The sequence below is a fragment of the Entelurus aequoreus genome, linkage group LG04 (assembly GCF_033978785.1).
Source record: "Entelurus aequoreus isolate RoL-2023_Sb linkage group LG04, RoL_Eaeq_v1.1, whole genome shotgun sequence".
Taxonomy (NCBI): domain Eukaryota; kingdom Metazoa; phylum Chordata; class Actinopteri; order Syngnathiformes; family Syngnathidae; genus Entelurus; species Entelurus aequoreus.
In genome coordinates, this window is record NC_084734.1 from 13,618,777 (window position 1) to 13,636,126 (window position 17,350).

General features: G+C 36.7%; 1 long non-coding RNA gene across 1 annotated transcript in view; it reads right to left on the reverse strand.

Moving 5' to 3' along the window:
• Positions 1-17,350, reverse strand: part of LOC133648317 (uncharacterized) — a 381,760-nt gene that overhangs the window by 286,251 nt on the left and 78,159 nt on the right. The gene's annotated exons all lie outside the window — the stretch shown is intronic.

Here is a 17,350-nt window from a genome sequence, read left to right on the forward strand (position 1 = left end):
TGTACTGCTGAAGCAAGTCCGTATTTTGGCATTTTTACGACAGGGTCCCCCCTTACGACATTTTAGCAAAAAATGTTTTTCTTAAAAAATGCATTTTCTTACATTTTCTTACATTTACGGGTTTAGTCGGGACTCCTGATGACGTTTTGAGACATCTCCTACAACTACAGCACCAGAATTGTGCTGCTGAAGCAAGTCTGTTTTTTGAAAAATTTTTTGTAAAAAAAAAGTTTTCCCAAAAAAAGCATTTCATGCCATTTTTAGGTTTTGTAGGGACTCCTGATGACGTTTTGAGACATCTACTACAACTACAGCACCAGAATTGTACTGCTGAAGCAAGTCGGTTTTTTGGCATTTTTACGACATTTTAGCAAAACATGTTTTTCTTAAAAAATGCATTTTCTTACATTTTCTTACATTTACGGGTTTAGTCGGGACTCCTGATGACGTTTTGAGACATCTCCTACAACTACAGCACCAGAATTGTGCTGCTGAAGCAAGTCCGTTTTTTGGAATTTTTTTTTGTAAAAAAAAAGTTTTCCCAAAAAAAGCATTTTATGCCATTTTTAGGTTTTGTAGGGACTCCTGATGACGTTTTGAGACATCTCCTACAACTACAGCACCAGAATTGTACTGCTGAAGCAAGTCCGTATTTTGGCATTTTTACGACAGGGTCCCCCCTTACGACATTTTAGCAAAAAATGTTTTTCTTAAAAAATGCATTTTCTTACATTTTCTTACATTTACGGGTTTAGTCGGGACTCCTGATGACGTTTTGAGACATCTCCTACAACTACAGCACCAGAATTGTGCTGCTGAAGCAAGTCTGTTTTTTGAATTTTTTTTTGTAAAAAAAAAGTTTTCCCAAAAAAAGAATTTTATGCCATTTTTAGGTTTTGTAGGGACTCCTGATGACGTTTTGAGACATCTCCTACAACTACAGCACCAGAATTGTACTGCTGAAGCAAGTCCGTTTTTTGGCATTTTTACGACAGGGTCCCCCCTTACAACATTTTAGCAAAAAATGTTTTTCGTAAAAAATGCATTTTCTTACATTTTCTTACATTTACGGGTTTAGTCGGGACTCCTGATGACGTTTTGAGACATCTCCTACAACTACAGCACCAGAATTGTGCTGCTGAAGCAAGTCCGTTTTTTGGAATTTTTTTTTGTAAAAAAAAAGTTTTCCCAAAAAAAGCATTTTATGCCATTTTTAGGTTTTGTAGGGACTCCTGATGACGTTTTGAGACATCTCCTACAACTACAGCACCAGAATTGTACTGCTGAAGCAAGTCCGTTTTTTGGCATTTTTACGACAGGGTCCCCCCTTACGACATTTTAGCAAAAAATGTTTTTCGTAAAAAATGCATTTTCTTACATTTTCTTACATTTACGGGTTTAGTCGGGACTCCTGATGACGTTTTGAGACATCTCCTACAACTACAGCACCAGAATTGTGCTGCTGAAGCAAGTCCGTTTTTTTGATTTTTTTTTACGACATTTTGCAAAATATTTTTTTTCCGTAAAATATGCATTTTCTTCTAATTTCTTCCATTTTCGGGTTTGGTCGGGACTCCTGATGACGTTTTGAGACATCTCCTACAACTACAGCACCAGAATTGTGCTGCTGAAGCAAGTCCGTTTTTTGGAATTTTTACGACAGGGTCCCCCCTTACGACATTTTAGCAAAAAATGTTTTTCGTAAAAAATGCATTTTCTTACATTTTCTTACATTTACGGGTTTAGTCGGGACTCCTGATGACGTTTTGAGACATCTCCTACAACTACAGCACCAGAATTGTGCTGCTGAAGCAAGTCCGTTTTTTGGAATTTTTACGACAGGGTCCCCCCTTACGACATTTTAGCAAAAAATGTTTTCCTTAAAAAATGCATTTTCTTACATTTTCTTACATTTACGGGTTTAGTCGGGACTCCTGATGACGTTTTGAGACATCTCCTAAAACTACAGCACCAGAATTGTGCTGCTGAAGCAAGTCCGTTTTTTGGAATTTTTACGACAGGGTCCCCCCTTACGACATTTTAGCAAAAAATGTTTTTCGTAAAAAATGCATTTTCTTACATTTTCTTACATTTACGGGTTTAGTCGGGACTCCTGATGACGTTTTGAGACATCTCCTACAACTACAGCACCAGAATTGTGCTGCTGAAGCAAGTCTGTTTTTTGAATTTTTTTTTGTAAAAAAAAAGTTTTCCCAAAAAAAGCATTTTATGCCATTTTTAGGTTTTGTAGGGACTCCTGATGACGTTTTGAGACATCTACTACAACTACAGCACCAGAATTGTACTGCTGAAGCAAGTCCGTTTTTTGGCATTTTTACGACAGGGTCCCCCCTTACGACATTTTAGCAAAAAATGTTTTTCTTAAAAAATGCATTTTCTTACATTTTCTTACATTTACGGGTTTAGTCGGGACTCCTGATGACGTTTTGAGACATCTCCTACAACTACAGCACCAGAATTGTGCTGCTGAAGCAAGTCTGTTTTTTGAATTTTTTTTTGTAAAAAAAAAGTTTTCCCAAAAAAAGCATTTTATGCCATTTTTAGGTTTTGTAGGGACTCCTGATGACGTTTTGAGACATCTCCTACAACTACAGCACCAGAATTGTACTGCTGAAGCAAGTCCTTTTTTTGGCATTTTTACGACAGGGTACCCCCTTACGACATTTTAGCAAAAAATGTTTTTCGTAAAAAATGCATTTTCTTACATTTTCTTACATTTACGGGTTTAGTCGGGACTCCTGATGACGTTTTGAGACATCTCCTACAACTACAGCACCAGAATTGTGCTGCTGAAGCAAGTCCGTTTTTTGGAATTTTTTTTTGTAAAAAAAAAGTTTTCCCAAAAAAAGCATTTTATGCCATTTTTAGGTTTTGTAGGGACTCCTGATGACGTTTTGAGACATCTCCTACAACTACAGCACCAGAATTGTACTGCTGAAGCAAGTCCGTTTTTTGGCATTTTTACGACAGGGTCCCCCCTTACGACATTTTAGCAAAAAATGTTTTTCTTAAAAAATGCATTTTCTTACATTTTCTTACATTTACGGGTTTAGTCGGGACTCCTGATGACGTTTTGAGACATCTCCTACAACTACAGCACCAGAATTGTGCTGCTGAAGCAAGTCCGTTTTTTGGAATTTTTACGACAGGGTCCCCCCTTACGACATTTTAGCAAAAAATGTTTTTCTTAAAAAATGCATTTTCTTACATTTTCTTACATTTACGGGTTTAGTCGGGACTCCTGATGACGTTTTGAGACATCTCCTAAAACTACAGCACCAGAATTGTGCTGCTGAAGCAAGTCTGTTTTTTGAATTTTTTTTTGTAAAAAAAAAGTTTTCCCAAAAAAAGCATTTTATGCCATTTTTAGGTTTTGTAGGGACTCCTGATGACGTTTTGAGACATCTCCTACAACTACAGCACCAGAATTGTACTGCTGAAGCAAGTCCTTTTTTTGGCATTTTTACGACCCCCTTACGACATTTTAGCAAAAAATGTTTTTCGTAAAAAATGCATTTTCTTACATTTTCTTACATTTACGGGTTTAGTCGGGACTCCTGATGACGTTTTGAGACATCTCCTACAACTACAGCACCAGAATTGTGCTGCTGAAGCAAGTCCGCTTTTTGGAATTTTTTTTTGTAAAAAAAAAGTTTTCCCAAAAAAAGCATTTTATGCCATTTTTAGGTTTTGTAGGGACTCCTGATGACGTTTTGAGACGTCTCCTACAACTACAGCACCAGAAATGTGCTGCTGAAGCAAGTCCGTTTTTTGGAATTTTTACGACAGGGTCCCCCCTTACGACATTTTAGCAAAAAATGTTTTTCTTAAAAAATGCATTTTCTTACATTTTCTTACATTTACGGGTTTAGTCGGGACTCCTGATGACGTTTTGAGACATCTCCTACAACTACAGCACCAGAATTGTGCTGCTGAAGCAAGTCCGTTTTTTGGAATTTTTTTTTGTAAAAAAAAAGTTTTCCCAAAAAAAGCATTTTATGCCATTTTTAGGTTTTGTAGGGACTCCTGATGACGTTTTGAGACATCTCCTACAACTACAGCACCAGAATTGTACTGCTGAAGCAAGTCCGTATTTTGGCATTTTTACGACAGGGTCCCCCCTTACGACATTTTAGCAAAAAATGTTTTTCTTAAAAAATGCATTTTCTTACATTTTCTTACATTTACGGGTTTAGTCGGGACTCCTGATGACGTTTTGAGACATCTCCTACAACTACAGCACCAGAATTGTGCTGCTGAAGCAAGTCTGTTTTTTGAAATTTTTTTTGTAAAAAAAAAGTTTTCCCAAAAAAAGCATTTCATGCCATTTTTAGGTTTTGTAGGGACTCCTGATGACGTTTTGAGACATCTACTACAACTACAGCACCAGAATTGTACTGCTGAAGCAAGTCGGTTTTTTGGCATTTTTACGACATTTTAGCAAAACATGTTTTTCTTAAAAAATGCATTTTCTTACATTTTCTTACATTTACGGGTTTAGTCGGGACTCCTGATGACGTTTTGAGACATCTCCTACAACTACAGCACCAGAATTGTGCTGCTGAAGCAAGTCCGTTTTTTGGAATTTTTTTTTGTAAAAAAAAAGTTTTCCCAAAAAAAGCATTTTATGCCATTTTTAGGTTTTGTAGGGACTCCTAATGACGTTTTGAGACATCTCCTACAACTACAGCACCAGAATTGTACTGCTGAAGCAAGTCCGTATTTTGGCATTTTTACGACAGGGTCCCCCCTTACGACATTTTAGCAAAAAATGTTTTTCTTAAAAAATGCATTTTCTTACATTTTCTTACATTTACGGGTTTAGTCGGGACTCCTGATGACGTTTTGAGACATCTCCTACAACTACAGCACCAGAATTGTGCTGCTGAAGCAAGTCTGTTTTTTGAATTTTTTTTTGTAAAAAAAAAGTTTTCCCAAAAAAAGAATTTTATGCCATTTTTAGGTTTTGTAGGGACTCCTGATGACGTTTTGAGACATCTCCTACAACTACAGCACCAGAATTGTACTGCTGAAGCAAGTCCGTTTTTTGGCATTTTTACGACAGGGTCCCCCCTTACGACATTTTAGCAAAAAATGTTTTTCTTAAAAAATGCATTTTCTTACATTTTCTTACATTTACGGGTTTATTCGGGACTCCTGATGACGTTTTGAGACATCTCCTACAACTACAGCACCAGAATTGTGCTGCTGAAGCAAGTCTGTTTTTTGAATTTTTTTTTGTAAAAAAAAAGTTTTCCCAAAAAAAGCATTTTATGCCATTTTTAGGTTTTGTAGGGACTCCTGATGACGTTTTGAGACATCTCCTACAACTACAGCACCAGAACTGTACTGCTGAAGCAAGTCCGTATTTTGGCATTTTTACGACAGGGTCCCCCCTTACGACATTTTAGCAAAAAATGTTTTTCTTAAAAAATGCATTTTCTTACATTTTCTTACATTTACGGGTTTAGTCGGGACTCCTGATGACGTTTTGAGACATCTCCTACAACTACAGCACCAGAATTGTGCTGCTGAAGCAAGTCTGTTTTTTGAAATTTTTTTTGTAAAAAAAAAGTTTTCCCAAAAAAAGCATTTCATGCCATTTTTAGGTTTTGTAGGGACTCCTGATGACGTTTTGAGACATCTACTACAACTACAGCACCAGAATTGTACTGCTGAAGCAAGTCGGTTTTTTGGCATTTTTACGACATTTTAGCAAAACATGTTTTTCTTAAAAAATGCATTTTCTTACATTTTCTTACATTTACGGGTTTAGTCGGGACTCCTGATGACGTTTTGAGACATCTCCTACAACTACAGCACCAGAATTGTGCTGCTGAAGCAAGTCCGTTTTTTGGAATTTTTTTTTGTAAAAAAAAAGTTTTCCCAAAAAAAGCATTTTATGCCATTTTTAGGTTTTGTAGGGACTCCTAATGACGTTTTGAGACATCTCCTACAACTACAGCACCAGAATTGTACTGCTGAAGCAAGTCCGTATTTTGGCATTTTTACGACAGGGTCCCCCCTTACGACATTTTAGCAAAAAATGTTTTTCTTAAAAAATGCATTTTCTTACATTTTCTTACATTTACGGGTTTAGTCGGGACTCCTGATGACGTTTTGAGACATCTCCTACAACTACAGCACCAGAATTGTGCTGCTGAAGCAAGTCTGTTTTTTGAATTTTTTTTTGTAAAAAAAAAGTTTTCCCAAAAAAAGAATTTTATGCCATTTTTAGGTTTTGTAGGGACTCCTGATGACGTTTTGAGACATCTCCTACAACTACAGCACCAGAATTGTACTGCTGAAGCAAGTCCGTTTTTTGGCATTTTTACGACAGGGTCCCCCCTTACGACATTTTAGCAAAAAATGTTTTTCGTAAAAAATGCATTTTCTTACATTTTCTTACATTTACGGGTTTAGTCGGGACTCCTGATGACGTTTTGAGACATCTCCTACAACTACAGCACCAGAATTGTGCTGCTGAAGCAAGTCAGTTTTTTGGAATTTTTTTTTGTAAAAAAAAAGTTTTCCCAAAAAAAGCATTTTATGCCATTTTTAGGTTTTGTAGGGACTCCTGATGACGTTTTGAGACATCTCCTACAACTACAGCACCAGAATTGTACTGCTGAAGCAAGTCCGTTTTTTGGCATTTTTACGACAGGGTCCCCCCTTACGACATTTTAGCAAAAAATGTTTTTCGTAAAAAATGCATTTTCTTACATTTTCTTACATTTACGGGTTTAGTCGGGACTCCTGATGACGTTTTGAGACATCTCCTACAACTACAGCACCAGAATTGTGCTGCTGAAGCAAGTCCGTTTTTTTGATTTTTTTTTACGACATTTTGCAAAATATTTTTTTTCCGTAAAATATGCATTTTCTTCTAATTTCTTCCATTTTCGGGTTTGGTCGGGACTCCTGATGACGTTTTGAGACATCTCCTACAACTACAGCACCAGAATTGTGCTGCTGAAGCAAGTCCGTTTTTTGGAATTTTTACGACAGGGTCCCCCCTTACGACATTTTAGCAAAAAATGTTTTTCTTAAAAAATGCATTTTCTTACATTTTCTTACATTTACGGGTTTAGTCGGGACTCCTGATGACGTTTTGAGACATCTCCTACAACTACAGCACCAGAATTGTGCTGCTGAAGCAAGTCTGTTTTTTGAAAAAATTTTTGTAAAAAAAAAGTTTTCCCAAAAAAAAGCATTTTATGCCATTTTTAGGTTTTGTAGGGACTCCTGATGACGTTTTAAGACATCTCCTACAACTACAGCACCAGAATTGTGCTGCTGAAGCAAGTCAGTTTTTTGGAATTTTTACGACAGGGTCCCCCCTTACGACATTTTAGCAAAAAATGTTTTTCTTAAAAAATGCATTTTCTTACATTTTCTTACATTTACGGGTTTAGTCGGGACTCCTGATGACGTTTTGAGACATCTCCTACAACTACAGCAGCAGAATTGTGCTGCTGAAGGAAGTCTGTTTTTTGAATTTTTTTTTGTAAAAAAAAAGTTTTCCCAAAAAAAGCATTTTATGCCATTTTTAGGTTTTGTAGGGACTCCTGATGACGTTTTGAGACATCTCCTACAACTACAGCACCAGAATTGTGCTGCTGAAGCAAGTCAGTTTTTTGGAATTTTTACGACAGGGTCCCCCCTTACGACATTTTAGCAAAAAATGTTTTTCGTAAAAAATGCATTTTCTTACATTTTCTTACATTTACGGGTTTAGTCGGGACTCCTGATGACGTTTTGAGACATCTCCTAAAACTACAGCACCAGAATTGTGCTGCTGAAGCAAGTCCGTTTTTTGGAATTTTTACGACAGGGTCCCCCCTTACGACATTTTAGCAAAAAATGTTTTTCGTAAAAAATGCATTTTCTTACATTTTCTTACATTTACGGGTTTAGTCGGGACTCCTGATGACGTTTTGAGACATCTCCTACAACTACAGCACCAGAATTGTGCTGCTGAAGCAAGTCTGTTTTTTGAATTTTTTTTTGTAAAAAAAAAGTTTTCCCAAAAAAAGCATTTTATGCCATTTTTAGGTTTTGTAGGGACTCCTGATGACGTTTTGAGACATCTCCTACAACTACAGCACCAGAATTGTACTGCTGAAGCAAGTCCTTTTTTTGGCATTTTTACGACATTTTAGCAAAAAATGTTTTTCTTAAAAAATGCATTTTCTTACATTTTCTTACATTTACGGGTTTAGTCGGGACTCCTGATGACGTTTTGAGACATCTCCTACAACTACAGCACCAGAATTGTGCTGCTGAAGCAAGTCCGTTTTTTGGAAATTTTTTTTGTAAAAAAAAAGTTTTCCCAAAAAAAGCATTTTATGCCATTTTTATGTTTTGTAGGGACTCCTGATGACGTTTTGAGACATCTCCTACAACTACAGCACCAGAATTGTACTGCTGAAGCAAGTCCGTATTTTGGCATTTTTACGACAGGGTCCCCCCTTACGACATTTTAGCAAAAAATGTTTTTCTTAAAAAATGCATTTTCTTACATTTTCTTACATTTACGGGTTTAGTCGGGACTCCTGATGACGTTTTGAGACATCTCCTACAACTACAGCACCAGAATTGTGCTGCTGAAGCAAGTCTGTTTTTTGAAAAATTTTTTGTAAAAAAAAAGTTTTCCCAAAAAAAGCATTTCATGCCATTTTTAGGTTTTGTAGGGACTCCTGATGACGTTTTGAGACATCTACTACAACTACAGCACCAGAATTGTACTGCTGAAGCAAGTCGGTTTTTTGGCATTTTTACGACATTTTAGCAAAACATGTTTTTCTTAAAAAATGCATTTTCTTACATTTTCTTACATTTACGGGTTTAGTCGGGACTCCTGATGACGTTTTGAGACATCTCCTACAACTACAGCACCAGAATTGTGCTGCTGAAGCAAGTCCGTTTTTTGGAATTTTTTTTTGTAAAAAAAAAGTTTTCCCAAAAAAAGCATTTTATGCCATTTTTAGGTTTTGTAGGGACTCCTGATGACGTTTTGAGACATCTCCTACAACTACAGCACCAGAATTGTACTGCTGAAGCAAGTCCGTATTTTGGCATTTTTACGACAGGGTCCCCCCTTACGACATTTTAGCAAAAAATGTTTTTCTTAAAAAATGCATTTTCTTACATTTTCTTACATTTACGGGTTTAGTCGGGACTCCTGATGACGTTTTGAGACATCTCCTACAACTACAGCACCAGAATTGTGCTGCTGAAGCAAGTCTGTTTTTTGAATTTTTTTTTGTAAAAAAAAAGTTTTCCCAAAAAAAGACTTTTATGCCATTTTTAGGTTTTGTAGGGACTCCTGATGACGTTTTGAGACATCTCCTACAACTACAGCACCAGAATTGTACTGCTGAAGCAAGTCCGTTTTTTGGCATTTTTACGACAGGGTCCCCCCTTACGACATTTTAGCAAAAAATGTTTTTCGTAAAAAATGCATTTTCTTACATTTTCTTATATTTACGGGTTTAGTCGGGACTCCTGATGACGTTTTGAGACATCTCCTACAACTACAGCACCAGAATTGTGCTGCTGAAGCAAGTCCGTTTTTTGGAATTTTTTTTTGTAAAAAAAAAGTTTTCCCAAAAAAAGCATTTTATGCCATTTTTAGGTTTTGTAGGGACTCCTGATGACGTTTTGAGACATCTCCTACAACTACAGCACCAGAATTGTACTGCTGAAGCAAGTCCGTTTTTTGGCATTTTTACGACAGGGTCCCCCCTTACGACATTTTAGCAAAAAATGTTTTTCGTAAAAAATGCATTTTCTTACATTTTCTTACATTTACGGGTTTAGTCGGGACTCCTGATGACGTTTTGAGACATCTCCTACAACTACAGCAGCAGAATTGTGCTGCTGAAGGAAGTCTGTTTTTTGAAATTTTTTTTGTAAAAAAAAAGTTTTCCCAAAAAAAGCATTTTATGCCATTTTTAGGTTTTGTAGGGACTCCTGATCACGTTTTAAGACATCTCCTACAACTACAGCACCAGAATTGTGCTGCTGAAGCAAGTCAGTTTTTTGGAATTTTTACGACAGGGTCCCCCCTTACGACATTTTAGCAAAAAATGTTTTTCTTAAAAAATGCATTTTCTTACATTTTCTTACATTTACGGGTTTAGTCGGGACTCCTGATGACGTTTTGAGACATCTCCTACAACTACAGCACCAGAATTGTGCTGCTGAAGCAAGTCCGTTTTTTGGAATTTTTACGACAGGGTCCCCCCTTACGACATTTTAGCAAAAAATGTTTTTCTTAAAAAATGCATTTTCTTACATTTTCTTACATTTACGGGTTTAGTCGGGACTCCTGATGACGTTTTGAGACATCTCCTACAACTACAGCACCAGAATTGTGCTGCTGAAGCAAGTCTGTTTTTTGAATTTTTTTTTGTAAAAAAAAAGTTTTCCCAAAAAAAGCATTTTATGCCATTTTTAGGTTTTGTAGGGACTCCTGATGACGTTTTGAGACATCTCCTACAACTACAGCACCAGAATTGTACTGCTGAAGCAAGTCCTTTTTTTGGCATTTTTACGACAGGGTACCCCCTTACGACATTTTAGCAAAAAATGTTTTTCGTAAAAAATGCATTTTCTTACATTTTCTTACATTTACGGGTTTAGTCGGGACTCCTGATGACGTTTTGAGACATCTCCTACAACTACAGCACCAGAATTGTGCTGCTGAAGCAAGTCCGCTTTTTGGAATTTTTTTTTGTAAAAAAAAAGTTTTCCCAAAAAAAGCATTTTATGCCATTTTTAGGTTTTGTAGGGACTCCTGATGACGTTTTGAGACGTCTCCTACAACTACAGCACCAGAAATGTGCTGCTGAAGCAAGTCCGTTTTTTGGAATTTTTACGACAGGGTCCCCCCTTACGACATTTTAGCAAAAAATGTTTTTCGTAAAAAATGCATTTTTTTACATTTTCTTACATTTACGGGTTTAGTCGGGACTCCTGATGACGTTTTGAGACATCTCCTACAACTACAGCACCAGAATTGTGCTGCTGAAGCAAGTCCGTTTTTTGGAATTTTTTTTTGTAAAAAAAAAGTTTTCCCAAAAAAAGCATTTTATGCCATTTTTAGGTTTTGTAGGGACTCCTGATGACGTTTTGAGACATCTCCTACAACTACAGCACCAGAATTGTACTGCTGAAGCAAGTCCGTTTTTTGGCATTTTTACGACAGGGTCCCCCCTTACGACATTTTAGCAAAAAATGTTTTTCTTAAAAAATGCATTTTCTTACATTTTCTTACATTTACGGGTTTAGTCGGGACTCCTGATGACGTTTTGAGACATCTCCTACAACTACAGCACCAGAATTGTGCTGCTGAAGCAAGTCTGTTTTTTGAATTTTTTTTTGTAAAAAAAAAGTTTTCCCAAAAAAAGCATTTCATGCCATTTTTAGGTTTTGTAGGGACTCCTGATGACGTTTTGAGACATCTACTACAACTACAGCACCAGAATTGTACTGCTGAAGCAAGTCGGTTTTTTGGCATTTTTACGACATTTTAGCAAAACATGTTTTTCTTAAAAAATGCATTTTCTTACATTTTCTTACATTTACGGGTTTAGTCGGGACTCCTGATGACGTTTTGAGACATCTCCTACAACTACAGCACCAGAATTGTGCTGCTGAAGCAAGTCCGTTTTTTGGAATTTTTTTTTGTAAAAAAAAAGTTTTCCCAAAAAAAGCATTTTATGCCATTTTTAGGTTTTGTAGGGACTCCTGATGACGTTTTGAGACATCTCCTACAACTACAGCACCAGAATTGTACTGCTGAAGCAAGTCCGTTTTTTGGCATTTTTACGACAGGGTCCCCCCTTACGACATTTTAGCAAAAAATGTTTTTCTTAAAAAATGCATTTTCTTACATTTTCTTACATTTACGGGTTTAGTCGGGACTCCTGATGACGTTTTGAGACATCTCCTACAACTACAGCACCAGAATTGTGCTGCTGAAGCAAGTCTGTTTTTTGAAATTTTTTTTGTAAAAAAAAAGTTTTCCCAAAAAAAGCATTTCATGCCATTTTTAGGTTTTGTAGGGACTCCTGATGACGTTTTGAGACATCTACTACAACTACAGCACCAGAATTGTACTGCTGAAGCAAGTCGGTTTTTTGGCATTTTTACGACATTTTAGCAAAACATGTTTTTCTTAAAAAATGCATTTTCTTACATTTTCTTACATTTACGGGTTTAGTCGGGACTCCTGATGACGTTTTGAGACATCTCCTACAACTACAGCACCAGAATTGTGCTGCTGAAGCAAGTCCGTTTTTTGGAATTTTTTTTTGTAAAAAAAAAGTTTTCCCAAAAAAAGCATTTTATGCCATTTTTAGGTTTTGTAGGGACTCCTAATGACGTTTTGAGACATCTCCTACAACTACAGCACCAGAATTGTACTGCTGAAGCAAGTCCGTATTTTGGCATTTTTACGACAGGGTCCCCCCTTACGACATTTTAGCAAAAAATGTTTTTCTTAAAAAATGCATTTTCTTACATTTTCTTACATTTACGGGTTTAGTCGGGACTCCTGATGACGTTTTGAGACATCTCCTACAACTACAGCACCAGAATTGTGCTGCTGAAGCAAGTCTGTTTTTTGAATTTTTTTTTGTAAAAAAAAAGTTTTCCCAAAAAAAGAATTTTATGCCATTTTTAGGTTTTGTAGGGACTCCTGATGACGTTTTGAGACATCTCCTACAACTACAGCACCAGAATTGTACTGCTGAAGCAAGTCCGTTTTTTGGCATTTTTACGACAGGGTCCCCCCTTACGACATTTTAGCAAAAAATGTTTTTCGTAAAAAATGCATTTTCTTACATTTTCTTACATTTACGGGTTTAGTCGGGACTCCTGATGACGTTTTGAGACATCTCCTACAACTACAGCACCAGAATTGTGCTGCTGAAGCAAGTCAGTTTTTTGGAATTTTTTTTTGTAAAAAAAAAGTTTTCCCAAAAAAAGCATTTTATGCCATTTTTAGGTTTTGTAGGGACTCCTGATGACGTTTTGAGACATCTCCTACAACTACAGCACCAGAATTGTACTGCTGAAGCAAGTCCGTTTTTTGGCATTTTTACGACAGGGTCCCCCCTTACGACATTTTAGCAAAAAATGTTTTTCGTAAAAAATGCATTTTCTTACATTTTCTTACATTTACGGGTTTAGTCGGGACTCCTGATGACGTTTTGAGACATCTCCTACAACTACAGCACCAGAATTGTGCTGCTGAAGCAAGTCCGTTTTTTTGATTTTTTTTTACGACATTTTGCAAAATATTTTTTTTCCGTAAAATATGCATTTTCTTCTAATTTCTTCCATTTTCGGGTTTGGTCGGGACTCCTGATGACGTTTTGAGACATCTCCTACAACTACAGCACCAGAATTGTGCTGCTGAAGCAAGTCCGTTTTTTGGAATTTTTACGACAGGGTCCCCCCTTACGACATTTTAGCAAAAAATGTTTTTCTTAAAAAATGCATTTTCTTACATTTTCTTACATTTACGGGTTTAGTCGGGACTCCTGATGACGTTTTGAGACATCTCCTACAACTACAGCACCAGAATTGTGCTGCTGAAGCAAGTCTGTTTTTTGAAAAATTTTTTGTAAAAAAAAAGTTTTCCCAAAAAAAGCATTTTATGCCATTTTTAGGTTTTGTAGGGACTCCTGATGACGTTTTAAGACATCTCCTACAACTACAGCACCAGAATTGTGCTGCTGAAGCAAGTCAGTTTTTTGGAATTTTTACGACAGGGTCCCCCCTTACGACATTTTAGCAAAAAATGTTTTTCTTAAAAAATGCATTTTCTTACATTTTCTTACATTTACGGGTTTAGTCGGGACTCCTGATGACGTTTTGAGACATCTCCTACAACTACAGCACCAGAATTGTGCTGCTGAAGCAAGTCTGTTTTTTGAAAAAATTTTTGTAAAAAAAAAGTTTTCCCAAAAAAAGCATTTTATGCCATTTTTAGGTTTTGTAGGGACTCCTGATGACGTTTTAAGACATCTCCTACAACTACAGCACCAGAATTGTGCTGCTGAAGCAAGTCAGTTTTTTGGAATTTTTACGACAGGGTCCCCCCTTACGACATTTTAGCAAAAAATGTTTTTCTTAAAAAATGCATTTTCTTACATTTTCTTACATTTACGGGTTTAGTCGGGACTCCTGATGACGTTTTGAGACATCTCCTACAACTACAGCAGCAGAATTGTGCTGCTGAAGGAAGTCTGTTTTTTGAATTTTTTTTTGTAAAAAAAAAGTTTTCCCAAAAAAAGCATTTTATGCCATTTTTAGGTTTTGTAGGGACTCCTGATGACGTTTTGAGACATCTCCTACAACTACAGCACCAGAATTGTGCTGCTGAAGCAAGTCAGTTTTTTGGCATTTTTACGACAGGGTCCCCCCTTACGACATTTTAGCAAAAAATGTTTTTCGTAAAAAATGCATTTTCTTACATTTTCTTACATTTACGGGTTTAATCGGGACTCCTGATGACGTTTTGAGACATCTCCTACAACTACAGCACCAGAATTGTGCTGCTGAAGCAAGTCCGTTTTTTGGAATTTTTACGACAGGGTCCCCCCTTACGACATTTTAGCAAAAAATGTTTTTCTTAAAAAATGCATTTTCTTACATTTTCTTACATTTACGGGTTTAGTCGGGACTCCTGATGACGTTTTGAGACATCTCCTAAAACTACAGCACCAGAATTGTGCTGCTGAAGCAAGTCCGTTTTTTGGAATTTTTACGACAGGGTCCCCCCTTACGACATTTTAGCAAAAAATGTTTTTCGTAAAAAATCTATTTTCTTACATTTTCTTACATTTACGGGTTTAGTCGGGACTCCTGATGACGTTTTGAGACATCTCCTACAACTACAGCACCAGAATTGTGCTGCTGAAGCAAGTCTGTTTTTTGAATTTTTTTTTGTAAAAAAAAAGTTTTCCCAAAAAAAGCATTTTATGCCATTTTTAGGTTTTGTAGGGACTCCTGATGACGTTTTGAGACATCTACTACAACTACAGCACCAGAATTGTACTGCTGAAGCAAGTCCGTTTTTTGGCATTTTTACGACAGGGTCCCCCCTCACGACATTTTAGCAAAAAATGTTTTTCTTAAAAAATGCATTTTCTTACATTTTCTTACATTTACGGGTTTAGTCGGGACTCCTGATGACGTTTTGAGACATCTCCTACAACTACAGCACCAGAATTGTGCTGCTGAAGCAAGTCTGTTTTTTGAATTTTTTTTTGTAAAAAAAAAGTTTTCCCAAAAAAAGCATTTTATGCCATTTTTAGGTTTTGTAGGGACTCCTGATGACGTTTTGAGACATCTCCTACAACTACAGCACCAGAATTGTACTGCTGAAGCAAGTCCGTATTTTGGCATTTTTACGACAGGGTCCCCCCTTACGACATTTTAGCAAAAAATGTTTTTCTTAAAAAATGCATTTTCTTACATTTTCTTACATTTACGGGTTTAGTCGGGACTCCTGATGACGTTTTGAGACATCTCCTACAACTACAGCACCAGAATTGTGCTGCTGAAGCAAGTCTGTTTTTTGAAAAATTTTTTGTAAAAAAAAAGTTTTCCCAAAAAAAGCATTTCATGCCATTTTTAGGTTTTGTAGGGACTCCTGATGACGTTTTGAGACATCTACTACAACTACAGCACCAGAATTGTACTGCTGAAGCAAGTCGGTTTTTTGGCATTTTTACGACATTTTAGCAAAACATGTTTTTCTTAAAAAATGCATTTTCTTACATTTTCTTACATTTACGGGTTTAGTCGGGACTCCTGATGACGTTTTGAGACATCTCCTACAACTACAGCACCAGAATTGTGCTGCTGAAGCAAGTCCGTTTTTTGGAATTTTTTTTTGTAAAAAAAAAGTTTTCCCAAAAAAAGCATTTTATGCCATTTTTAGGTTTTGTAGGGACTCCTGATGACGTTTTGAGACATCTCCTACAACTACAGCACCAGAATTGTACTGCTGAAGCAAGTCCGTATTTTGGCATTTTTACGACAGGGTCCCCCCTTACGACATTTTAGCAAAAAATGTTTTTCTTAAAAAATGCATTTTCTTACATTTTCTTACATTTACGGGTTTAGTCGGGACTCCTGATGACGTTTTGAGACATCTCCTACAACTACAGCACCAGAATTGTGCTGCTGAAGCAAGTCTGTTTTTTGAATTTTTTTTTGTAAAAAAAAAGTTTTCCCAAAAAAAGAATTTTATGCCATTTTTAGGTTTTGTAGGGACTCCTGATGACGTTTTGAGACATCTCCTACAACTACAGCACCAGAATTGTACTGCTGAAGCAAGTCCGTTTTTTGGCATTTTTACGACAGGGTCCCCCCTTACGACATTTTAGCAAAAATTGTTTTTCGTAAAAAATGCATTTTCTTACATTTTCTTACATTTACGGGTTTAGTCGGGACTCCTGATGACGTTTTGAGACATCTCCTACAACTACAGCACCAGAATTGTGCTGCTGAAGCAAGTCCGTTTTTTGGAATTTTTTTTTGTAAAAAAAAAGTTCTCCCAAAAAAAGCATTTTATGCCATTTTTAGGTTTTGTAGGGACTCCTGATGACGTTTTGAGACATCTCCTACAACTACAGCACCAGAATTGTACTGCTGAAGCAAGTCCGTTTTTTGGCATTTTTACGACAGGGTCCCCCCTTACGACATTTTAGCAAAAAATGTTTTTCGTAAAAAATGCATTTTCTTACATTTTCTTACATTTACGGGTTTAGTCGGGACTCCTGATGACGTTTTGAGACATCTCCTACAACTACAGCACCAGAATTGTGCTGCTGAAGCAAGTCCGTTTTTTTGATTTTTTTTTACGACATTTTGCAAAATATTTTTTTTCCGTAAAATATGCATTTTCTTCTAATTTCTTCCATTTTCGGGTTTGGTCGGGACTCCTGATGACGTTTTGAGACATCTCCTACAACTACAGCACCAGAATTGTGCTGCTGAAGCAAGTCCGTTTTTTGGAATTTTTACGACAGGGTCCCCCCTTACGACATTTTAGCAAAAAATGTTTTTCGTAAAAAATGCATTTTCTTACATTTTCTTACATTTACGGGTTTAGTCGGGACTCCTGATGACGTTTTGAGACATCTCCTACAACTACAGCACCAGAATTGTGCTGCTGAAGCAAGTCCGTTTTTTGGAATTTTTACGACAGGGTCCCCCCTTACGACATTTTAGCAAAAAATGTTTTTCTTAAAAAATGCATTTTCTTACATTTTCTTACATTTACGGGTTTAGTCGGGACTCCTGA